This window comes from Opisthocomus hoazin, chromosome 8, assembly GCF_030867145.1.
Source record: "Opisthocomus hoazin isolate bOpiHoa1 chromosome 8, bOpiHoa1.hap1, whole genome shotgun sequence".
NCBI lineage: Eukaryota > Metazoa > Chordata > Aves > Opisthocomiformes > Opisthocomidae > Opisthocomus > Opisthocomus hoazin.
Window position 1 is genome coordinate 45,858,265 of NC_134421.1, and position 25,334 is coordinate 45,883,598.

The 25,334-nt window shown below is 44.6% G+C and overlaps 1 protein-coding gene across 3 annotated transcripts in view; it reads left to right on the top strand.

Moving 5' to 3' along the window:
* Positions 1-25,334, top strand: part of ST7 (suppression of tumorigenicity 7) — a 153,617-nt gene that overhangs the window by 968 nt on the left and 127,315 nt on the right. Inside the window, exon 1 of one of the 3 annotated variants that reach the window (XM_075428268.1) lies at positions 6,663-6,719. The exons of the other annotated variants lie outside the window; for them this stretch is intronic. The gene's annotated coding sequence lies outside the window, so the exon portion shown is untranslated. Of the gene's footprint in view, positions 1-6,662; positions 6,720-25,334 lie in introns of those variants that run through there. 3 annotated transcript variants of the gene reach the window in all.

Sequence of the window (25,334 nt, forward strand, 5' to 3'; positions counted from 1 at the left end):
TAAGGTGTTTGTACTGGTTTCACTGCGTAGAAGATAAACAGCGAAGCTCCTGTTTTCCCCCCGCAATGTCAGGGTTTTTTCTGTACTTTCGAGAGTGGCTGAGACTTTCAGGGGCTTGGGCAAAAACACGCAGCTCGTTCAATTCCAAGCCCCAGTCGGGAGCAACCAGAAGGAATTTACATCCCGTGTGCGCCTGGTCTGGGTTCATTTCCATAACGGGCTCATCTCTGATGTAGAAAGAGTTATGTATGCAAATACAGAGCCAGGGCGGTTGGCTCTTGCTGGGAGCTTTCTTGGGAGCAGGTGGCATGTGCGTGTTTGAGGGGTTCCAAAGGAAAACTGCATGCGTGCAGAATTCATGGTTTCTGTCAAAGATAGAAAAGGACCTTGGTTATTGTGGGGAATATGCTTGTGTTCGGGGAATATATGGAGTGGAATTAACGCCTTTTCCTGTACTATTAGTATTATACTCAAGAATTTTTTTTAACAGGATTGAAACTTCTATTGTGTTTCTGATAAACATTAGATAGCAGCTTATTCTTCTGAACTGTAATAAATAAGCACACAAGTTTGCTGGAAGATCACGGCTGTTGCAATGGATTTTGCTTGGACTGTTAAGACTCACTAAGGTAGTATGCCACTACTCTACCGAGTCAGGAGTAGCTTGTGGAGTGTCAGCCAGGCTGAATTGGGCAGTTCTGTCTTTATCTTCAAATTGCTTATTTTTCTTTTATTTGTCATGTTTCTTTTAAATCCCCCCCCCCCCGGAGAAGGCTGCTTGTTTTGGGGGCAGATGAGATGCAAACCCGTGCAGCATCCCTGCTGCTGGGAAGCTGAACGTTATCTGAGTGCCCCTCATCCATCTTTATGGCCTGTTCTCTTTTGATAAGCCTCTGGAAAATCCAGCGTCAAAGAAGAATTAAAAAAAAAAAAAAAGAAAAAGATTCAGCATACTGCAATTTTCACTTTAAGCGTGAATGCAGCTAAAAACAACTTTTAAATACAGTTGTGATGAAATTTTCTCGATGTCTTTGAACAAGTCTCTTGTTTCTTTTGACACTGCTGCAAGCAGAGTAGAACAGGATGCAATTCCTGTTGCTTGATTCATAATAATTTATGTAAAGTGTATGTCCCAGGTAAACATTGCAGGCCATGGTTGTCAAGCAAAAATGTCAGAATGCTTTATGTTATCATTTTCACTACTGGAAAAAAATTGCAGGCATCCATCTGAGACCTAATTGAACCCCTCCGAGTTTTTCCTGAGTTTGAACGAACTGATGCTTGCTGCACTTTGAAATGTTCCTCCAGCCATCTTCAGCTGAGTCATCTTGGTTTTCGTTGGAATGTCCCAGAATGCAAGTAAAATGACAGTGTGAAATCTGTAAAAGGGAGAGATGTTCACAACTGTGTGTTTTAAGCATTGAAGGGGTTAAAAAGACTGAAGAAATTACCAGTGAGCCCCAAAGTGCACGATGAAAATGAGTTACCAGGGGAGAACAATAGGCACAATATGGTCTTTATGCATCATCTGTTCCTAAATGGGGTTTATTAAAAAATCAGCACTGGCAATAACATGGTTTTTTTTTTTTGTTTGGTTTTGTTTTACAATGCTTTTGTGAATGAATTAAAAACAATCTGAGTTATTGTGGATCTTTTTTCTTCCCCAGTCGATCATGGTAGGATCCTGTCATTGGTTGAAGGTTGCTTGTAATAAAGTACCCTAGCAGCTGGTCCCAGGTGGGACACTAACCAAACATATCTCAGTGATGTGAAAAGTATAAAAGTTGCTAATAAAACTTCTGTGTGACGTAAATAAATAATAAGGTGATTAAAAACAATGACCAGGCATTTTCCCAGAACAAGCTGGATCTGTTGGTGAGTTGAGGCCGAACAAACCGGTTTTCAATACCACCAGACGCAGGCTTAGCATAGTTTGCACCTCACGAAACAGTGATTTAAGAAGGTTTTAGATATTTAGATCAGACACCTTTACTTGAGTCCACAGTGGGCTGCTGTGATGCGAAGGACTAGAGTGGCATGCGAGGGAGAGTACCTGCCAGGGGGACTGCTCCTTCTGCCGCTGCGTGGTTTTGTTTTTCCATGCCCTATGTCAATATTTTCAAAAGAAAGGAGAAAAGCTGGAGAAGATAGTGGAAAAATAATGTAAGGGCTGGGGAGAAGGATCAGAATAAGAGAATTTGCTTGGGAGGTCACTAGAGTAAGGAGGTATTGTCATGGGGGAGAAATAACTGGCCTTTTAATCATGAAAAGAAAATAAGAATTGATGACTGGAAGCAGAGCACAAACTCAGTTTAGTCACAATCAGTCATTAATTTTTAACTAACCGTGGATCAGCTGCTAAAGTAACTGTTGGGCTTCCCATATCTGCAAGTCTGCAAGTCAGACTGCGAAATATGGGTCACTGGTGTTCGTACAGCCTTACGTTGGCTTTCGTGGAGGACTTGGGCGCTGGGCTGTGCAGCAGCGGTGGGCGGAGTGATCACGGGTGGTTTCACCAAATCGTTCTAGCTATGGTTTTGTTAAGGTGAAGTGTGGAGCACAGATGTGCATGCCCCAAGTATTTGGCAGCTCTGGGTGTGCAAGTCTGTGGTCCTGTGTGTTTCACTGGGCTTCCAGGCTTGAACGTCCTCGCAGTGTGGGGCAAGTGTAATTTCGGTCTCCTCGGTGGAGTAGGTTACTGTGGTATAATCAAAGGTAAATCTAGTCTGTTGTATAAAAATACTCAGGTTAAATCTGATTGTGGTGTTTCCTGTTTTTTTTGCATTTTATTGAAGCTAAATGTACAAATCAAGTCATAAAATCCTTCGTGAACAGGAGTGTTTGAGCTATTATAACTGTACCACACCGTTACCCAGGAAGCCAGAGAGGAGACTTAATATGCCAGGCTAAAATATTAAATACAGAATAAGTAGTTGAGGAAGCGGATGTTATCATCCTATTCCAAAATAATTAAACGAAGCGTGATTATTTTATATAACATGATGTATTTGCCTGCCATGTTGGCACTTGCACAATTTCTGAATGCCACATTAATCTGAACTAAGACACACCCCTTCTAAAAATGTGCAGCCCTGCTTGCTTGCGTGACATAACAGTTTGACTTTCTGTTCGTATCCTAAGAAGCAGAGAGTCCCAGAAGTTAAACGGTTTCTGATGATTTTATTTATCCTTTCGAAGTTCACCAGAAAGACTGATTCAATAACCAGGGCATGAAGTGCAACAGGCTTGTGACGAGGCAGAGGGGAGGAAACCTCTGGGTTGCTGAGGGCAGAGAAATCAGAAAATCTTATTTCCGAAGAGTGTGAATAATCAATATATGGATATGAACTCTGGGTTGAATCTAGCTCTGTCGGTGTCTGTAGAGCATTATCAGCTTTCTGTGGGACACCCCACTTGGGCTGCGTTGGAGCCAGGCCCCGTGCTGTTACCGAATGAACGCCTAGAGAAGGGAGGATTAGAAACTTCCATCATGAAAGACAGTAAGTGACATCGTCCTGCCGGGCCCCGAGGTCAGCCAGCCCAGTGAGGAGCTGGTGGTGCTGGTGGCGAAGCTGCGTTCTGGGGAACACGGTGGGTTTCTTTGTTATTGTTTTATATACCTTTTTTTTTCTCATGCTCCTAGTGAAATAATTACCTAGGATTTTAATTAATGTGGGATTTGTGAGCATGTAATAGCTTTCTTTCAGAGCGCAGAGCCTGAAACGCCGCGCATGGTGCCAGCCATCTGGAAGAAGAGGCTGATGCGCAGCAGCGTGTGCGGCAGCGGCCAACACCAAATCACGCGCTCACAGCCAGGGTTTGCCCATGAGTGGGCAGGAGGATGGAGCAGACGTGGTTGAAGTCTCTACTCTGTTCCCTGTAAAATTAGGATAACATTTTCTCTTCATCCAAGAGTCTTTCTGAAGACACAAAACAGAGATTTTTAGGCAGCCAGGTGCTATGGTGATCTGGTCCACCTCAGATGCATTCACTGGTGCGTGCACTCGGATCGCTCCTGTTTCATTGAACCCTCATTTTACAAAAACTGTCCGGTATTTAACCGTGCAGGAAAGCTGGGTGTGATGCTACCAGCAGAAGTACTGCAGGAGATGAAGAGCTGGAGCACACCTCTCGGGTTTAGGCTATGCTTAGGGTGGTGGTTGCTGTCAGTGAAGCTCATCTCATCTCTGATCTTCCCTTTCAGGGCTTCCTGACCTTGCAGATCTGTGCTGGGCACTGGTATGATGTGCTCCAGTAGGTTGCGATGTGAGGAATAAGCAACTTCTTCTTCCCATGGTCTCGAATTCAAGTCGCAGCAGAAAACATTCGCCTGTTGTTAAAATTTAACTAATGGTCAGTTTTTTCCTGTTGGTGGTATTTGACTGTCTGGAGGTGTGCAGACCTGTGGTGATAAAGCACCCTTAGGGCAGAAGGTTTTTTGTTAGCCTGGGCCGGGGGACTCTGGGGCTGCCGGTGGGCTCTGGGGCTACTAATGGGCACCGGGGCTGCCAGCACGGTCACCGTAGCCACCATGCATGTCACGGTGTGTTTGCTGCGATGGCATCTTGACAGCACGGTCAGAACACATTGCTCCTCTTCATATATTTAAGCCCGGGAAATTAATCAGTAGGGCTGGAAAACATTAACCCGACGAAGGCCGGGGAGTTTCAAACGGATTAAAAATGAGTGAGCAGCGTCCTTCTTTTGAGAGGGCTGAAGGACAGTTGCTTTGACGTTTGCAGGCTTGCTGGTAGTTGGTTGGCCTGCTTTCAAAGTCAGCTGCCGTCGCTACGGTGGGTTTCCCTGTAAGCATCTGCTGCATGAACCCCAGAAGTGAGTGTGGTGGCGTGTCCACAGAAAACCTGGAGTAAAATTGTGATGCCACCAAAAGGAGATGGAAAAAACTCTAAACACCCTGCAAGTGCAGTGTAGATTTTTTTTTTTTTGGTAAGGACTTGACTATTTAAGGTAAAATTTTAAATACATGACCACTTCTAGCAAGGTCAGCTTTAATTCTGCCATATGGATTTCATGGAATCAGTTTATCTACAGATAGTTTGCCCACTGACCCCAAATTACTTGTCGTAATTTTTGCATTTCTGAGAACGTAAGTGAAATCTTTCCTAAATACTGATGTTATTTCCTGCAGTCCTAATGGAATTAAAGTAAACAGTGTTTTTTTCACCGTTAATCTCCGTCTTCCATTGTATCAGCTACAGCCCCGTGAAGCATTCGTAGTGGCTGCTGGGCCTCCAGACAGCGTTTGGATGTTGGATTTCTTTGGTCTGCCTTTTCGGGTTTTGCAAAAAATCAGTTGTTACCTGGATATAGGCTAATATTAAAGAGGTTATTATAAAACAGATTTTAACCATTTTAAGCACGTATATTTTCAACGTGGTATGCTTGGAAGCTCTCCATTTTTGTGGAAAAGAATATGATGTGCATGAAAGTGGTGTCTTATTTTTGACAAGAGTCTTTACAGATGAAACTTGGGACCCCTGTGGAGGGAAAAGCCCTAACAAAACTTATTAGATCAATTTGCAATGGATGCAGCATGTGATGATACTTGTTTTCTACAAATTTTGGCATTTCTTTACAAGTTTGATTTTTTTGATTGAGCTTGATTTTTCAGTCAGCACTGCATGCAGGAAACGGAGTGAAGTTTGTAGCAAATACAAGGTTTTCAGAAAATACTTTGTTAAGAAATTGACTTTAATGCTACAAAAGCTGTAGAAGATTTGCAGCCTGTATTTCAGGGGAAGCGTGTAAGCCAGAGCCTTCAAAATAATATTTGATAAAATCCTGAGTGAGCTTACTGTAATGCTGGCTGATATGCAACCATGGAGTTGCACTGCCAGCTTCTAACTGAAGTCTAATGTCCTCCGTGTGCTGCAGAAAATTTTCAGAAGTGCTGCTAGAACTGTACATATGTTGTGGGATTTTCCCAAAGCATCTGCTGAGTGCCTGGATAAATTTAGCCTGAAAGAACACAAGCCCTGTTGTTCACAGAGGTTGTAGGTCCTAATTGTCTGAGCAGCCACAAATACTACCATTCTGAATTAAAGGAAAAAATTAAAATGGGAGTGTGTGTGTATGTGGTTATGTTGTAAACAAAGCAAATGGAAACATCTAGATCCTAGATTTGCATTTGTGAAACATGGAAGAAGTACTAAGTGGTGTCAGTGCCTAAAGGACCGAAAAGAGAGAGAAATACGTAATTCTGTGCCAAAGCTCCACATGAAGTGAAAGGCAGAAGGGCGTGATACCTGCCTGGAGAGCAACACCCAGCAGGAATTAGGAAGATGGTGTTGGATAAACCAGGGATTGTTGGGGGAATGCTGCGCCTGTGTTTTAAAATGGATTCTGAAAGTTGCAGCAGCTCGGAGGGGAACTACGCAGAGTCTAGCAAAAACAGATCAATGGCGTGAGGAAGCTCAAACTGTTTATCTAATCACAGAGAAGCTTCAGAAGCAACTTGACCGTAGCTAAGGAGGAGTAAGAGCTTTAAGCTGGTTGACAAGTATATAGTGAGCTTCCAAAATACTTGGGGTTAAAATGCACGTGTTACGCTTGGCGGGACTGGGGCCAAGTCATCCGTGGTCTGGAGAAGCAGCCTGGCTGTGAAACCCACTGCGTGCGATACCCTCGCTTCACTACAAACGAAGAGTTGGGCGGTGGCTGCTTACACCGTAAATGATGTGGTGGGAAGAAAACAGCAGGTACTGAAGTAGACTTTAATACAAGGGGAGACAAATCTTACAAAAATGGTTGGCTGGAAGCTGAATCCAGAGGAATTTGCATGCAAAGTATGTTTTTAAAGGAGATTTTTGAAGGTCTGTGTGTTTGGAGCCAGCTGCTGTGGCAAGCGGTGCTGTGGCTTTGCAGCTTTGGCTGCCGTGGTGTTGAGACTGTCAGCACGATGAGGATTGCCAAGCTCAACGGTGAGGGAACTGGGGGTGAAATGTAATGGCCTGTGATGAACAGGAAAGCTGACTAGTAAAAATACTGCCATGCTGAGATTTAAAACCCCCCAGCACCCAGCTGGAAGCGCTGGCTGACGGCGTGCAGGTGCGTTGTGCCAGCATGGAGGCTGCGATGGTCCCCGCGTGTGCCGGGACTTCTGTGCAGGTGCCAGACTGCCGTCCCCACCGAGCCCGGGGCTTCTGCGCGTAGCTCGGTCCTCTGGGAAGCTCTGTGCGTAAGGCAGAGGTAGTTGTCGTGGTGGCGAGGGGTAAAGCAAATAAAACCACTTAAGTGGTGACTCATGTTGGGTGACCGGACGGTTTCTTCTGGACTAAAGTCTACAGAAATGAGCATCACCATCAGAAGAGGATGAAGGTGCAATCTTTTGTGCAGCAGTCACAAGTCAGGATTCAGCTTTTTATAACAAGGCTTAAGACGGTATTTTATATTTAACAGAATAAGGCCCTACTCCAGGTAGCTGTTGGTATGTTGAATACAACCGAGAGTTATGTTGAACTGTACGGGGAGAACTAAGGCATGGGGAAATGAGACCCCGAACTTGCAAATCTTTAATGGCATGGTTTGTTCTGCAAGCCTAGGTCCAGGGGTTTACTGCAGAGGTAATTAATATGCATGAATTCTTAACGACGGGGCCTAAGTAGTTTACCAAGGTACTGCGGGAAGCCTGTAGTGAAACTGGGGATAGAGACCCCAGTCTCTGCCATCCAAAGGTAGTTTTCCCTCTTCTGATTTGATGGTTGCAACTGAGTTTTACCTTTTTTACCAGGGCATCTTCAGGAACGTATTGAGGGTATTTGTCGTAAAATTTAAGGTAAAACCTAGCTTGGTCCTGAGGCCAGGCTGTGAGGTGCTTGTGGGGATGTCACCCCTCCACTGGCTGTTAAAGGGGTGTCTGAAAGCCCCTTCCACTGGTTTTTAAATTAGCTCTGTGTGGCACTGGAGGCATCTATTGAAAGACTGTGTTATAAACTCCAGCTCGTCCTCGTGTCTGTGAAGTGTCGTGTGGGCCAGTGGTGCTGTATAAATACTAATGAATAAAAGTTGCTTTGTAAACTGCCAGCACAGGCTAATTGGATTTTTTTGGTGTGTTTCTTAGTTGGGCACTACAGAAGGGCAACTGATTTTAACACCGAGAACACTAAGCTTAGGCAACGGTAATGCATTTAAAGACAAGAGTTAATGTCGTGCTTTCAGCAGACAGAACAAACAAGTTGTTACTGTTAAGCCTGAGGAGAGGACCTGAATTCAAAGTCCTAATCAAAACTCGACAGCTGCTGAGAGAAGACAAAGATTTATTATTGTGGAGTCTAAACTGGAGATTTATCACTGCGGTAGATTCAATGCCTAAGTGATTGAGTGCACTTAAATATACCAATTAGGAGGATGAAAGCTACAGGGCAAAAATGAAATGCAGTCATCGTAAGATTCCTCTTCTGCACAATGTGCCAACTGCATCCATGAGATGTAATTTCCAGCTCACTTTCTAGAAATAAACTTGGCTTATTAAATGTCAGGCCTGTTAGGTTGATGTGTTAGGTCTTGCACTCGGTGGCAAGACACTCAGAGATCAGATTTAAAGCAGAAGAAATGTTATCTTTGTCGTTGTTTTATTTTATACGGCTGCCCTTCATTTCTCAAGAAAATGTGCTTGTAACCGGAGAGTGCCAGAGATGTTGATCTTCACGTCACTAAAAGTTTTGATGGCACTGCCTGTATATTTTATGCTGAGGACTGAAAATTGTTTACAGCGTGACTTGGTCTGGAGCAAGGTTACATGATCTGCTAACACACTTAGTCTTCCATGTGAAACTTCTCTTGCTATTTTTAATTCTGAAGTGAACTTGATAGCGGTGTACCCAGCTGGTACGCTTTAACGCAAATCTCAGCTTCGAGTTCCAGACTGGTCATTTCCTCGGTTTTTGGAGAGAAGGTTAAATCGGACCCCGTTAGGAGAGGGCACGCAGCTGGCCTGTCATACCCGGCTTGGGTGACGAGGAGATAGAGAGTCCCCAGGCGTGATCCAGGCCACTTCTCGAGTAGCAGCGTGCAGGAGCGGGCTGCTGCAGCCAAGCTGACGAGCCCTCCCTGCTGCGGGAAGGAGCTGGGGAGGTCTCGCACAGTGCTGCACTGGTGTAAGACCTGCCACTCCAGGAGCCAGAAGTGTCTCCTCGACAGCACTTGGCTTTGTGAGCTGCCCGCTTGGAGCAGGCTCCCAGACCATGCTGTGCTGGGCGACACAGAAGGGCCTCCTGGTCCCGATGTCTGTCTGTCCAGCTCTTTGGGACAGGACGAAGGAGAAGTGACGCAAGCACAAGAGAATCTCCTTAGCAGTAAATTTTGCCTGGCATACCCATAGCTTGGATTTCCCTCCAGAGATCCTTGTCAAGAGTCTATGGTTTTAAAATACTGACCACAGCTGTGCTAGCAGCCGCCCCAAAGGCTGTGTGGCTTTGGGGGTGCACACGCTGTGAGGAGCCCTCGCCAGCTCCAGGACTTTGGAAGGTGCCCAGGTTTGCCAGGGCCTGGCAAGGGAGGACTTGACCTGTGTTACAGCAGAGGGCGTGTGGTCAGCGGCTCGGTGGGAGCCGGGGTCTTCGGCCTCAATGTCCCAGCATCGCTCCCCTGCCTCCCCTGAGCAGCGGGTGGGAGCTGAGCTGCGTGGAGCTGGAGGGGGAGCACAGGGCTCCCCGCGTCCCCGACTCCAGTCCTCGGTCATATTTTACGTTATCTTCCCATAAACCACTGCACTGAAAGATATTTCTGGAGCATGGTGTCTCTGATGGTTAGAAACCTTGGTCTTGCTCCAGCCTAGATGTTTTCATGGCTTGTTCGCAGACGTTTACTGTCATGACAGATCTCCCCTTTACCGCTGGAAACTGCACCACTGCCGTGAGGACTGGTTCCCAATGCGCTTACACGGGGTTTTCCCTCCTCGTCCTCCCCTGGTGAGGTGGAGTCAGTTCGGCTGACCTGCCCTGCTCTCCTGAAAGGTGTGGGTGTCCTTGATCCTGCCAAGGATCCTGGCCTTTCATTTTTTCATCCATTTCATAATTGGGTAACAGCGTTTTGTATGCCAAGGTAAGGCTTTATTGACTGCCTTATGTAGTGTAATTAATCTTTCTCACCTTCCACTGGAAATATTTTGCTGTGTAGGCATACAGTTAAAATTGCCCTTTTTGCATCAGTATCTCCTTGGTGGATCGCAGCAGTATGTGGTCATACAGTAGGTGCGGACTTGTCACGGCAGCTGACCAGCAGCGAGCAGAAACTCTTGCTGGTCCGTTGCCCTTTGCACCATGAGCTTCGATCCAGTTTATCTGGCAGCTCACACCAGCCGCCTTCTGCACCCTTCTGGTTTTGGTAATGAAAATACTCAGTACGGTTCAGCAGGCAGCTCCATGGGCTCTCCTCACAGCCCAGTGCTCCCAGGCAGGCTGCAGGTTTCTCCGTCTCTGCCAGTTCCTCTCTCTCTTCCCCCCATCTCCTGTTCCAACCAACTTCCTATGGCACTGACAAATACTTTACTGAAATCCAGACAGTTTTGAGCTACTCATTTTTCTTGGCCAGAAACCCAGCTATTTTTCATAAGAAGACACATCTGGTTGGTCTGGCATGATTTATTTTTTTTGTGTTTTATCCAATTTTTCATGTACCTCCATTGCTTAATTTACTGTTATCTTTAAAATTCTGAAGTTTCACATAGTACTGCTTTGTCAGTAGTGCAGTGGCTTGGGTCTGCATATTAAATGTAGAAATATGAGGTACTGTCGCATAGCTTGGGGATTTTCATCAGTTTATTGAAACTGTCTAGATGCTGGGCTTGATTTTTCCAATGCCACTTCTTTCAGCAAGATGATTTATGTATATTCCCTTCATCTCGTGCTCAGCCGTGTCTTGAACGTGTTAAGCTCTTTGAATTATGTCTCTGTTTCTCCTGTCACAATATCTGTTTTCTTGCACTTTTGTTATTTTTTTCCTCCATATTCAACAGTTTTGTTCCCATTTAAAAGTGAAATAAGTATTCATTTTTTGGGGGGAACTACTGTATCCTATTTCTTACCTTGCTGTCTCATTATTTATTTTGTTGAATAATCTTAGTGGTTTGCTGGGTTTATTTTGACATGTATTAAGTGTTTTTGTACAACTCTTCAGGTATAACTCAGTCTGGATTTTAGCAGATGCAATTTTTTTTCTGTGCCTTTTGTCCTCAGCAAAGCTGAGGGGAGTCTTTGAACATCCCAGGTCTTGTGGATGTTACTTGTACAGGGCTGATGTTGCTTTGTCTTAAAGCCTTGGCTGATAGATTGTGTCTCGGAGGTAGAAATGGAATTTAACTTTCCACAATTATTTTGAGAAAGTCTGGCTTGCACTCCTGGCCTCCTTGAAGCAGTCGGCAAAGCTTCTGCCGCCTCTGATGAGATGACTGTGTTGCCCCAAGAGATTTTGACATTAGATAGAAGAGGGTATTTAGCATAAAAACTCCCAAACACCCCCCAGCAACCTGAAATGAGTCTTCACATTCACTGCCTTCCCATGGTTGGAGCATCACAGATATCAAGAAACTGAGAGCTGATAGCAGTGCAGGTTAGACAGCATTAAATAAAGATATTCAGTGAGTATTATGTGTTTAAAAAAAGCTGACTTGTCTAAACCTAAACTGTTTCTCGGGTGCTTTTATGTTTCAAGAGTTTTAATCAGTTATCTTCCCACACATTTTTTGAAGTTGTTGAAGTTGCAAGATAAATTTTCGGTTTCACAAGGTATTGTAAGCTTTCTGACGTTATATCAAATTTTACACGATAGAAAGCTTTCTGACAATATGACAAATTTTGCACGATAGAAGCCAAACCGAGTAATTAGTAAATCGCTCAGCTGAAAATTTTGGGTGCTTCAAGTAGTACTCTGCTGTCTTCTAAAACTCGGGTAGATCTAAAATTGCCAGTTTTTCTGCAGGCCACATTCAAGCTGGCAATGACTGATTATGGAGCAACATCCTTATTAGGCAATGGGTTTTATTTAGGTTGCAGAATAATCGTATAGTACAGTCCCCCTTGTGTTTTGAGGGTCTAGGTCTAGAAATGCTCTGTCAGTTGGGGTGCAGGGTCAGCAATGTGGTGGACTGGTCAGCATTGTTTGCTGCTCTCCTGAGGTGAGCTAGTAATATAGGCTTGAAATAAATACCCTGTAGAACTGTAATGACAGATCTGTTCTTCCCTAGATATGGTGGAGTTCCTCTTACCAGCTGGCAGGAGTGCGTGGGTTTCTACACATTAGTAGTGTTCAGTTCTGGGCTCCCCAGTTCAAGAAAGACAAGGAAATAGGGGAGAGAGTCCAGTGGAGGGCTATGAGGATGGTGAGGGGACTGAAGCATCTCTCCTACGAGGAGAGGCTGAGGCAGTTGGGCTTGTTCAGCCTGAAGAAGAGAAGGCTGAGAGGGGACCTTATAAATGCTTCTAAATATCTTCAGGGTGGGCGTCAGGAGGATGGGGCCAGACTCCTTTCAGTGGTGCCCACCAACAGGACAAGGGGCAATGGGCACAAACTGAAGCAGAGGAAGTTCGAGTGGAACATGAGGAAGAACTTCTTCACTTTGAGGGTGACGGAGCCTTGGAAGAGGCTGCCCAGGGAGGTTGTGGAGTCTCCTTCTCTGGAGATACTCAAGACTTGTCTGGACAAGGTCCTGTGCAGCCTGCTGTAGGTGACCCTGCTTCGGCAGGGGGTTTGGACAAGATGATCCCCAGAGGTCCCTTCCAACCCCGAACATTCTGTGCTTCTGTGACCCCTCTGCTCTCCACTACAGTGCAGGGCTGTTAGGGGCCGTGTTGTTCCGTGGTACAGATCATATGGGCCGCTGGTGGGTTGTTGTAGCGTGGCTCAGTGGCTGTAAATGCTGACCCGGCTTGGCTCATTGGGAGGGCACCTTCTGCCCTTGGGATCGCCCAGCGTGGTAGGATCACCGATCTTCCGCTCCGGGTTATGATCCCTGTAGAACTTTGCAGTGGACTCTGCGAGCTCCAGAGGAGTCTTCGGTTTAGCCCAGGGTGAACACTGGAGACTTTATTAGTTTAAAAAAAACCCTAACAACCCAAAAACCAGTCCCAGAGAGAATCCCCAGAGAGCTGCTCTGGCCGCTGAGCTCCCTTACATCGACAGCCCGCTGTAAATCGCAGCCGTCCTCTTTCCCGCGCACACGTGACCCTTCTGCACAGGCACAAAAATCAATAATAAACAGTCAATGAATAACGAAAGCCCTGCCAACCCAAATCTCTCTTATTTAGTCTTGCGTTTCTTTTCCTTTCCTAATCGAATGTGACAGAGGAGCATTTAAGGGAGAAGGGTGCCAGGAGCAGTGTGGTTTTAGGAAGCGTTTTCTGACAAATGCCTTTGTTTTGGGAGCGAACGGGCCGGTGGTGTCCGGGGGGGCCGACGTCCCCCGGCAGGGTCTCGCTGCGGCAGCGGGGCTTCTGGCCTCAGCCCTTCGAAAACTTTCTTCTTGCGTAAGGATCAGAAACCCATCACGCTGACGGAGCTGGTAGCGATGTGTTTGGGGCGGGATGGGCTCTGCGGCTCTCTGGATGCATTTCTGTTTGTATACGGAAGCAGTACTGTGTAGCTGTGCCCTCACCAGCTGCACCGAGCCTGCCTTTTAGCCAAGGGCTTTAGTTAAAGCCCTCTTCTTTTCACCCTCCCACCTTAGATTTTTATCTGCCTTTGGTCTGTAAGGTCAAAATAAACTGGTGTTAAAAGTATCGTCTCTGTTCCTGTTTATAGTGTGAATTTATCTGGGGCATGTATTTGAAACATGCAGACTGGAATTAACATCTACAGGGCAATGTTTTCAGAAGCACCCGTGGCATTTCATCACCTAGATGCTTTGACCAGCCATTAGTTTACATATTAATGTGTACTTATTTATATACTCCGTATAAAACGCATTAGTAATAAAGCAGAAAGTGCTTTGCTAACTGTAAGAAAATCAATAAGTATCTGACATAAAATGTAACATGTCCATCTACAATGGCACAGTATCTTTTTAATACAGCATAGTATGTGCATCTACAATGGCACAATGTCCTCGTACTCGTACGCTAGTGTAGTTCTGTACTGTGTGTCGTAGCTGTTGATTTTGCAGGAAGGTATGCTGTCCGTTTGGAATAAAATTTAATGAGAGAACTCTGTAAAATAATAATGAACCAAAAATACACACCGGCTCGAACAAATTCAGTTATGGTGTGTTTGCTCTCTGTGAGTGCTGTAGTTCAGCACGAGGAACATTGGCTGACTCAGGTCCTCAACACAGTTCTTAAAATATGGGTCTCTCTGGTCGGGGGATCGCAACACTGCATGGCAGTAGATGGGAACGGTCTGAAGTCTGAATTCTATTCTTAATTTATAGAGAACAAAATAAACTGTGTGTTTATTTACAGACACCATTAACATTACCATTTGGCATCTTACAGATAAATTTGTTAGAAAGGATTCACTGAATTTGTTTATGGAGGGGATAAAGTTATACTTTTGATCCATCAGATGCTGAACATGCAGAAAGCTAACTAGAAGCCAACGCGCTTGCGTTTGAGTCACTTCCATTTCCTAGGGGAACAGTCAGATCAGACTTTTGTTCTGCGCTGCTGGCTTGCAGGTATTTTTTCCCCTTTGTCTTTGCTAGTTCCCTTCTGGCCCTTGCCATAGCCCTTGAGCTGGGCCCAGCAGCGTGCCTTGCCTGGGCTGCCTGAAACGCAGTTTGCCTTCGGTAGGCAGCAGCGTGGGCAGAAGTGGAGAAGTCCATGTGCAGTTTCCGCACTAGAGGGCATGCTGTGAAAGACACGGGAGGCTTCCAGGGACAAGGAGAGGCGGCTGCGCGGTCTGGAAAAAACTTAGGTCTGGCTGTGTGTCAGAGACCTAGAGAAGGGTGGTCATCAGTTTCCCATGGTGGGCATATGCACATGCAGACACAGCCCCATGCAGCGAACTTGTGAGGGTGGCGGAGCCCCTGCACACACAAGCAGAGATCCGTAACAGTCATTCTATCGCATCAAATTATCTGCAGAGGGGAAGCACCAAGGAGAACACAGTGATGTGATAGGTAAGAAATACAGCTGTAAGGTCATCCTACAGCTGATGCAGCTGTAAGGCAAAGCCACGTCCCACCCTTGACCTGCAGAAGTCTGCTGGTGAGGTGGTCCTTTAGATTGCTTTTGCAAGGTCAGATGAAAGTTGGACTTTGGTAAATTGAAGCAACAGCGGTGACTGCAGTAAAGCCAGACTGTCTTAAGCAGGACAAAAAGTGGAGAATGCAGGGCTAGGAGACTGTTGACTTAAGATGTCTCTTGTTTGTCTTCCTGAAGCGATTACCACAGAATAAGCTAGACTGCGAGTTGGAAACAGTTGTGGTGGGTGCTACATTTGTGTGCCAGTGCTCCTGCGGACTGAGGGCTTGAAGGCAGCGGGGACAGTTTGCATTGAAACACTGAGGAGGCCACTGCTACCGGCTTACCTGCGTCTGCTCAACCCACCGTCTCCACTGTTAAGGCCACAAAGCACTTTTACAGACTTAAAGTTCACTGCCTGTTGTTTTTAAAGGCTCTGGAAAACTCAGGCGAGTTTATGCTGCAGCGCTGGGCGGCAGCCTGCAGTGGCTGCGGAGCTGCCCCTCAAACCCGGAGCCCCAAACCTGGAGCTGCCATCCACCCTGCTGCCCCAAACCCAGAGCCCCAAACCCGGAGCTGCCATCCACCCTGCTGCCCCAAACCCAGACCCCCAAACCCGGAGCTGCCATCCACCCTGCTGCCCCAAACCCAGACCCCCAAACCCGGAGCTGCCATCCACCCTGCTGCCCCAAACCCAGAGCCCCAAACCCGGAGCTGCCATCCACCCTGCTGCCCCAAACCCAGAGCCCCAAACCCAGAGCTGCCATCCACCCTGCTGCTCCAAACCTGGAGCCCCAAGCTCAGAGCCACTGGCCGTCCTGCTGCAGCACGGCCAGACCGGCAGCACAAAGCTGTCTTCAAGGGCTGGTGCAGAACATCTCTGCACCTACCGCCCTTCCCTGGAGCACGACTTGGGGTGCTTGCTTGTGGAGCCCAGTATAAGCACACTCTGACGCGTGCCCAGCGCTGGCTGGCTTGTTCTATACAAACAGCAAAACGAGCTTCATTTTCTGAAGGTTCATCTCCTCCGCGGTTGTTGTTAGATAGATCTCATGTATCATCTGTCTGAGCATTTGTGTATACACTCAGACATTTTATTTGTTGTTAGTTTTGTATATGTACAAACAAATTAGAGGTCATGGTTGTTTCCTCTGCCCCTTCCCCCCAAATATAGCTGGTCCATTGAGACACCTGTGGACACTGATGCAAGTCTTAAAAAATGACTCCTTTGATTTAATATAATCTTTACAAAAGAAGAATGTGTGTTGGTCGTTTTTAGCATTTGACGTTTTTTATCAGGGATTTGTCAGGAAAGAAGTCATGGCTTTCCTTTGATGCGCATGTCTGCCTTGCTAAAAGAACTTTTTAGAGGATTGTTCTTTTATAAATCATTACTCTTATAAATCTAATCAACCGAGCTCTAATTCTGTTCATTGTTTGTTACCCAGCTGCTTTATGTGCTTTCTCTGGATTGCCATGATATTTTGTTTATGCACAATAGCATCATTTAAAAATACGAGTGTGTAGGTGGTTGCAGCTGCTCAGACAGTTAAAACAGACTCTTCAACATCAGGTGCCTCTGGAATACCACACGCCTGCTTCGTTGGGGTTGTATGCGTGAGTTTATTTGGGGAGTTGCAGCTCTGGTGACTCGTCTTTATACAACCGTGTTTTAAATGAGAGATCCCACCTTTATGTGTTCTATCCAGACAGACCAAAGATAAATGTGATAAAAGATGAAAAATAGCATTGCGGGTGTGTTTTAGAATAGGTTGCAAAGTGCTGAGCAGGTCTCAGGGTTTTGTAATGCTAAGTCCCCATGTGCTTTGTGGTGATTAAATTGATTTGTGTGTGTGGCTCGTTGTAAGTGGAGTACTACCTCGGCTAAGGAGACTTAAAATGAGGCGTACTAGGTAGAAGCAATTTCAATACTTAAAATTTTTGTCTGTAAAGTATTTTTGTAAGAGCAGTCTCAATAGTGATGTGTCTTTATGACAGATACTCTTAAATGAACCAAAAGTATTTGCTCGTGTCTATCAAGGCAGCAGCTAAAGTAAGATTTTAGAGAGATTTCAAAGAGAGAATATGTGAAAACACGTTTGTATGGCTACCAGCAGCTCACAGTGAATGTCAAGGGCTTAGGGATAGGTGTTCTGTTCGTATGAGTCATCTCCTACATCTCTTTGCATGATACATATTTCAGCCTTGTCACCTCTTGCATTGAACATGGTATAGCATGTTAACTGGAAGGGGAGTGGCTTTTAAAGAACAGCTGCCTTCGTAGACAAGCCCTTGGCCCTTCCTTAGCTTACCACATCTTCTAATGCTGGACAACAATGGCAAGACCAGAAGAATTAAAAGAAGTTTACATGTTAAGTTGCTTCCTATGGAAGTACTCTGAAAAGCTAAGTATGTCCAACTGTATTGTAATGTCAACTGAGAACATGTAAGTGAACGTGAAATATGAGTGGGGCTAACTGCAGATTTTGCATGAAAAACAATTCTTCATATGTAAAGGAAAGGCCAAATGATGCCTGATGTATTGATTTATTTCTGAAGAGTTATCCAATACCATTTTAGCGTCAAGTTCTCATTTGCTCTCCAAATCTTGAATGAGCAATAACTTTCACACTCCTCTTCCACTTGTGCTTGAAATTACTTTTCTGTTGATTCAGCCATGTCACCATAGCCCCTTTCCAAGTTGTGCAGCACGTGGAGGAGTGCAGACAATGATATGGAAAGGATTCAAAATCCATATATCCCTTTCTTTTTACAATTTTAACCTCAAATTTAGGTGAAAAGCTTTTAACATCTAGTTCTGTGGGGGGGAGTGAGAACCTAAAGCTTCCTTTCCATACTTGCATCCTGTGTGAAACCCTCGAGGAGCAGTTGCAGTTAATGTAGAAGGTATTGCATCTTTGCTAGCATGCATTTTAGTTTCTTCTGCTCATGCTTGGAATGAGGCTGTCTGCTTTCCTGGGAACAGCCCTTTGATTGAAAATAGTGGGGATTTAACTGTCATGGAAGTTCATTTCTGGTGATCAGATGTATGAGTTCAGTGTCTTGTAGCAGAGAGTGGAAAATGCTGCTTAGTAAGCTGGAGACTGGCATCCAGAGATTACTGAGAAGCAGTGTCTTCGTTACCGAAGCAGTGATTTTCCTCTCTTTCTCCCTCATGCAATATAATTAACACCTGTTTGCAGTACTACTGTAAAATCTTAGTGGAGGCAAAACCTTGACATTTTTACTCCAAAGGCAAATGAATCCCTGGCTGTTATATAGCCCTGACCTGGGAGCACGGAGAGTGAAAACCGACTGCATCATGGTTCGGTTTCATTCAGCGTGAAAGCCAGTGCACTCGAAGCCTCCTGTGGGAAACGCCTCATCGCTGTTGCCAGCCTGACTGGTGCTGCAAAACCAGGTATACATCTGTACAGATGTGGCAAGGTGAAGTGATCTCAGTTAGCTCAAACCCTTTTTCCGCCACAGTGGTTTTGCTTGGCTCTGGTTGTGACCTGCATCCCTCGGGCAGGGCTGGCGCGTGGGTCGGCCGCTGTGCTGTTACGCCGGCAGGCTTTTGGGGGTCACCCCAAGTTGGGGGGAGCGGTGACAGCAGGTCAAAAAGCACTTAACGCCCGGCCTGCAGCCAGAAATACCTGTCAGACCACAGCCCTAGCCTCTCGCTTCTGCAGAGGGTCACTTAGCTGGAGTAAGCGTGACGGATTGCAGCGCCAGCTTGGGAAGAAAGGGCAGTCTCCTGTTCAGGCAGAACGTACTATATATGTTGAAAGCTTCTTCAGGTTAGTCTGGAAATCATCAAACAGTTTCTTTTTGTCTGGAAGGCAGGGGTTTTAATGCGTTCTTGAGATTTTCAAGCAGCGTAGGGGTTTTTGCGCGTGCAGGTACGCCGTGCTTCAGAAACTCTGCAGAACATTGAAACCTCCGTGGTGGAGTCGCTCAGGGCATTTCTAGTGGTGTTTTGAGGGAGGTGGGAGGCTGGTTATTTTTTTGTGAGGTGTGGTTTTTTTTGCTAAGAATAGGTAATACCAGATGCAGCCAACAAGGTGAAATAACTCTTACTGAGCAGGTGCCAAGTGTAATCTTGAATTGCCTCTCCTTTTTCATCTGTAATTTACTTTCAAATGAAAGTTTGCCACTTGGCTTTCCTTCTGTTAGTTTCTGGATAGTCTTATTGTAATTCCAGCTTTGAGTTTTGCTAGCTCTTGGCTTCAGCATCATCATTTCATAGTGACTGGTGCAAGTAAATTATGTGTTTAATGAAAGCCTGTTTCCTTGTGCAGTTCTGTTTGTCCCTTATTTTATGGAATGGCTGCTTTTTTGCCATTCTGCTGCTTTATTCTACATAGACATGCAGTATCCCTTCTCCTTTAACTCTTACGTGACCTAAATGATACTGATTTTTTTAATCTTACAGTTTTTATTTTTATTGCTATATCTCACTATGCAATCATCTCTTTTGGATAGAGTGGTAGTACTCAGAAAGTATAGGTGAACTACAATATATAAAAGTGATTATATAGTTCATATTCTGTGCCATTCCTAACATTGTGTTTGTTGGGCTGGTTTGGTTTTTTTTCACTTACTGAGTTTTTTTTCCTGGCTCTGGCTGCAGCTGTTGGTGGAGGGAGGGGATTCTTTTGAGCTATGTACAGCAGCGCTCAGATTTGCTGCTCAATCTGTTGCTCTGTGGGGGGAGAGAAGAAAATGTGGTTGTTGTGTTTTAAGTTTAGTAATTTCTAGTAATTTTGATGATTACTAAGATCACTCTTCCGATTATAAATAGACCACATTGTTTAAAAATATTTCTGACTAGACTGAATTCTGTCCCAAAATTGGAACAGGCTGAGCAGAGTTTGGGAAAGAAATTGTGGTCCAGTTTTTGCATTCCTAACCATAAATGGAAACAGAAGGGCATTGGCTGACCAGAAGCTTTGATTTTACAGCTCTTGTAACTAATAGAAAACATTATTTACTAAAAATGCTGTCAGATTTAGTTTGTCATGCTTTGGAGGTTCCTCTGGAGCTCTGTAGGTGGTCAAAGCCTTGGGCAAACCCTTCCATCTGATGCTCCTTGGGCAACCTGGGGAGCGCTGAAAGCTGTATGTGAATAGGTGTTAGGTGTCCTCTGGTGCGAGTGGAAGAGGTCAGCCAGCATCGTCGTCACTGGGAGAGTAAGGCCAAGCTGGCAGACACTTGAGAATAACCATGGGTTGTTGCGAAGCCAATTTCAAGTCATGGAAAGCAAAGTCTGAGGAATTCAGTGTCTTCCTTGTCCAAATTGCTAGGAAAAGGCTGCAAAGTCTGATGAAATGTCAAGGGGGTTAGATGAGCTGAAGGAGAGCTTGCCAGGAAAAAAAACGAAATGTGGTCACTCCTTCTCTAGCTGTCCTGAATCCATTTACTTCCGTGGGCTAAACTGGCCATACAGTTTGTTTAGACCGCTTGGGAATCATCCTTCTTTTTGTGCAGTTTTGTCAAGGTTTATGAATTGAGGAAAGGGATAGCATATGGCAGACAGGGAGGTCATTGAGATGAAGTCACTGATGTGGCTGAACATGAGCAAACTGGTGGTTTGATGCTCTGGGCCATATCTTTGCCCTGCAAGAGACTCACTGTTTGCTCTCCTCTGTGTACCAAGTGGCATCTCTCTCTGCGTGCACTTTACATGAGTCTTACGCCTGGGAGGTGGAAATTAATCTCCTTCCACTGTCCAACGATTAAACACAATGTATGTGTTGGGGTGTCACATTTGATCTCTCATCCTGGGGTCAGAACACCTCTCCTATGAAGAAAGGCTGAGAGCTTTGGGGTTGTTCAGCCTGGAGAAGAGAAGGCTCAAGGGAGACCTTATTGTGGCGTTTCGGTATGTAAGGGGGGCTTGTAAGAAAGACAGACAGAGACTTTTTACTAAGGCCTATAGTGACAGAACAAGGAACAGTGATTTTAAATTGAAATAGGGTAGGTTTAGGTTGGACATAAGGAAGACATTTTTTACCATGAGGTGGTGAGACTCTGGAACAGGTTGCCTGAGAAGTTGTGGATGTCCCATTGTTGCAAGTGTTCAAGGTCAGGTGCAACGGGGCTTTGAGTAGCCTGGTCTAGTGACAGATGTTTCTGCATATGGCTGGGAGGTTGGACTAGGTGATCTTTAAAGGTCGCTTCCAACCCAAAACATTCCATGGTTCTACGATCCTGACATCAGCCTCTTTGGAAGATGTTTGCAACAAGGTGCCAAAGTGGTTTACAGTGTTGGGAAATTACAGATAATAGTGGATGTTAAAAGTTTGACGTTTTAAAGTCATACACAGGAATCTTTTGCCCGTAACAAGATCTTGACTCTGTGTTGTGGTTTTGACTGTTTAATTTGTATGACGTAGACATTTGATGAATTTTTCCCTCACTAATTTTCTCTAAAGCCAAGATTAAAGACCTTTTATGCACTGCTGGCTACTTCTTTTATGGACTTGGAAGAGTCCATAATCTTGGAAGAGATTTCCAAACAGTAGATGTGTTTGAAGAATCCTGTTCTCTATCTCAAATCAGTACGCTGGCTCTATTTTAGACTGCCAGATATTTGTTTTCTTTCTGCGATTGGTTTTTTAGCAGTTTTTCATCTTCAACGTTAACCAGAAACAGAAACTTAAGGAATCACTGTTACTTTTTTCTTCACTACCTAGTAAGTGAGAAGCTCGGGAGCTTTTAGACGTGCTTGTAACCATGTGTGAAATATTCCCATATTAAGTTATGAATTCCGTTCTGGTGTATGAAACCCATTGATAGTTGTAACTTGGCTTCTGGTTCGCAGCATTTCTATCTCACCACAGATGTGATACTTCATGGACAGACAGGGCTGGAAGAGATTTTCTGGCGCAGCAAGGTACGGTCTGAACTCAACAGCTTTTCCATGCAACTGCGGCAGTCATTTTCTGCCAGCGAGGCCCCTGACTTTAGAAAGTTTCCCTGTGCAGTTAGGCAGAAACCAACCACGCTGGTGAGCTGAGATCGATTTCTGCTCTGTGAACTGCATGGACAGCAAGAGAAATGCCTTTGAAAAAAAGAGATCCCGTAGGAACAGAGTCCTTTTACCCTAATGGACAAAAGTCAGCAGAGGCAAGACTGTTGGAATGTGGGGTTTTGAGTAAACCCAGGGCTTTAGAATGGGACAAGGGCCATCTGGTAGGGTGTGTTGGATTTATGTTGTTTTTCATGGTAAGACATTTGTGACTAGAAACCTTGATTTGTTTAACCAGTTTCTTTGGATAGATTGTCCCCTGCGAGTACAAGCAGGGCAGCCGCGCATCCATAGCCCTTCTCTGGGACACATCTGCCTTAAACACCCAGGGGCTCCAGGAGGCTGTGCTTTGAGCCCTGGGTCTGAGACCACTGGACTCTGCCAGGAGTATGAGGTGAGAGCCTGTCCGTTAGTGATGACAGATAGGTTTTCTGAAGGAATCTAATTGCAAAAATAACTGTGGAGGTGGAATTGCTTTTCTTATTTAATGTCCTGTTAATACTGCCGTGGAAGGTAGATATCCTTGGGAGCTCCGTGGCCATGGAGATGGAAGTCCTCTCCTCCTCAGAGTACCGCAGGTCCTCAAACAGGGTCCAGTCTGTGGATGTGTAAGGTCTAGGCAAAGACGGATACTGTTTTCTGCAAATGCTTTCTGTCAGGTGCAGCATATGCTCTAAGAGAAAGCCTCTTCTTTCCACTTGGCAAACCATGGTGTCAGCGGGACAGCAGGTGCTATAGCTTTTGATCATCAGACATGGTCCGTGATTTTGCCAATGTTGCCTCTGTTAAGCCAATGTTAGGGAACTGGTGGAGTGTATTTATAACTGTCTTTAACCTTTTAATGGAGCTGAGAGAAAACACTTAATACAGGAAGTCAGACCATTGTATGATTTGATTACATCTCGATTTTTTACACAACTTATTTAATTCCAGAGTGACATTATCCGGTTTAATTTTTTTCTGAATGGTCTGACCTGCTCACAGTGGTGTTGATGGCTGATGTCTCTGGCTTCTATAGGTAAAAGTTCACGGCAACGTGAATAAAAGTATGATTTCATGTTTGGTCATGAATTTGTGGTTTGAGCCTAAGTTGTGTGTGTTTTTGAATAATTTCATACGAAAAATAGCACTTTTATTGTTTCATATACAGCCTATTCCTACTTTTTTAGTAGAAGGAACATAAAAAAGTAAAAAATCGTGACATTCAGCAAAGCCAACATAATAATTCAACTAAAGGAAAGAAGAAATGTAACAAATTAATGGAAATTTATTTGCAGTAGCATTTCCTATTTTTTCCCCTAGCCTCATACAGTAAGATACATTTAGTCAATACAGTATCTTATTACCTACAAGATCCCTAAGTGCAGTGGAGAGATGCATCTGCTTTTACGCTATATGGCAGGAGCACTTTTGTACCGAAGTGTAAAGCAGTAAGCAGGGAAGCAAGGAATAATTCCTTGTTGCAACCCAAATTGCCTGCCCAAACTCATGGGGTAGCTCCATGGCCTTGGCATTTATAAAAGCTTAATTTATAAAACCTTAAAATTTGAACCTGACACTTCAGTCCTGACATCTGCCCTTCCTCCTCACTGACACGAAACACACTTACCTGCCTTTATCAGTGCTGTGGGGAAAAAGAGGGAGGAGGGAACTAGTTTGTTGGAAGTACCAGGCATTTAACCTCACTTTCTGTGCATGTATGATGTGCTCTTAAGAAGCAACAAGGGAATTAACAGCGTGGGAGACCACCTCTCTCTTCATCTGGGGTAGAAAACCTTCCTTAGGAGAACAAGCCAGTTGGGATCAATGAGCGTTTGTTTGAGGAAAGCGATCTAGTTTTAGACCTATATTATGTCCTATTAAATATTAAACTTCACTTATTTGAAGACCTAGAAGACCTGTCATGCTCGTAACAGGGACAGCATAATTTAAGTGTTCGTTTCAGTAGCTGACCAGTTATGTGCCACTGAAATACAGTGCACCTTTCACACAGCTCTCCAGTTGTTTATTAGTGCTATTCCAAAGAGTCACCGTTTATCCAAGTTTTTATTACTGCAGTTTTTATTATTGCTGAGACTTGAAATGAAGAGATGTGGACACTTGCTAATAGAAAACTGTTGTTTTTTATTCTGTTGCTGTTGTGAATCATATTTCCTGTGGAGGGATTGAAATATTATGGAAATGATGACTAAGAACATTTGTTTTAAGATATATTATGCTTCATTCTTAGTCATGGATTTAAAAATAAATTGTCTGCTGAGGAAAAAATGTTGGGCATGTTCCAGTTTCACAACAAAAGGTGGGAGTGGGGTCAGATACTCTCTGCTTGGGCTGAAAAGGAAAAGTGCAGAGGGGTTGGGTAAAAAGGCATTTCATGGAGAGCCGAAGGAGAAGTCCAGCTGCACGTCTTGTGTAAGGGAAAAACTTAAAAGACTTTCGGCATATTTCTGAAAGTCAGTGCAACTCTATATATGATTGGAAAAAGAGATACGATAGATGAAGGTGGCAAGAATTCTATCACCAGATTAATTCTACTTTTCTTTTAACTTTTTTTTTTAATGTTGCTCTTTTGAGTCGTAGCTATTTTGTGTACTGAGGTCGTGATGCAGAGAATGGAGTTAGTCTGAAGGTAGAAAGCCATAAGTGGGTATGTCCCATTGCAAGTGTAATGTAGGAAGAAACTCTTCTGCGAGTGTTGCAGAAGATGCTTTAGCACTAAGTGCTTCTAGCTTTTGGACATCATCCTTCAGCCTCTGGTTTTAATCCTGGAGCTTCACAGTGTGTATGATTTAAACAGGCGTGAGCACACAGACCTCTCTGGCCTCTGCAGCATTCACTTGAGCATCAGTGATGAGAGACTTTGGTAACAAGTGACATGGGTATGGGTCAGTGGTACTGGTGAGCTATCACACTGATTAATGTCTCCAGAATGAAATTGTACTGAATTTCCTTCCATGTCATCATACATCTAAATCCTATTTTCAAAAGTGTGGTGACGTTGTAGGAAAGCCAGTGGTACTTGAATGAAGAAGTTCCTAACTAACTTTTGAAAAAGACAGTTGGATTTCTGAGAGTTTCAGTGACACAGCTGAACCAATATTTAAATAAATACATGTAGGTAAGGCATGAAATGTTTTTTGAAACAATAAGAACAGGACAATAAACAA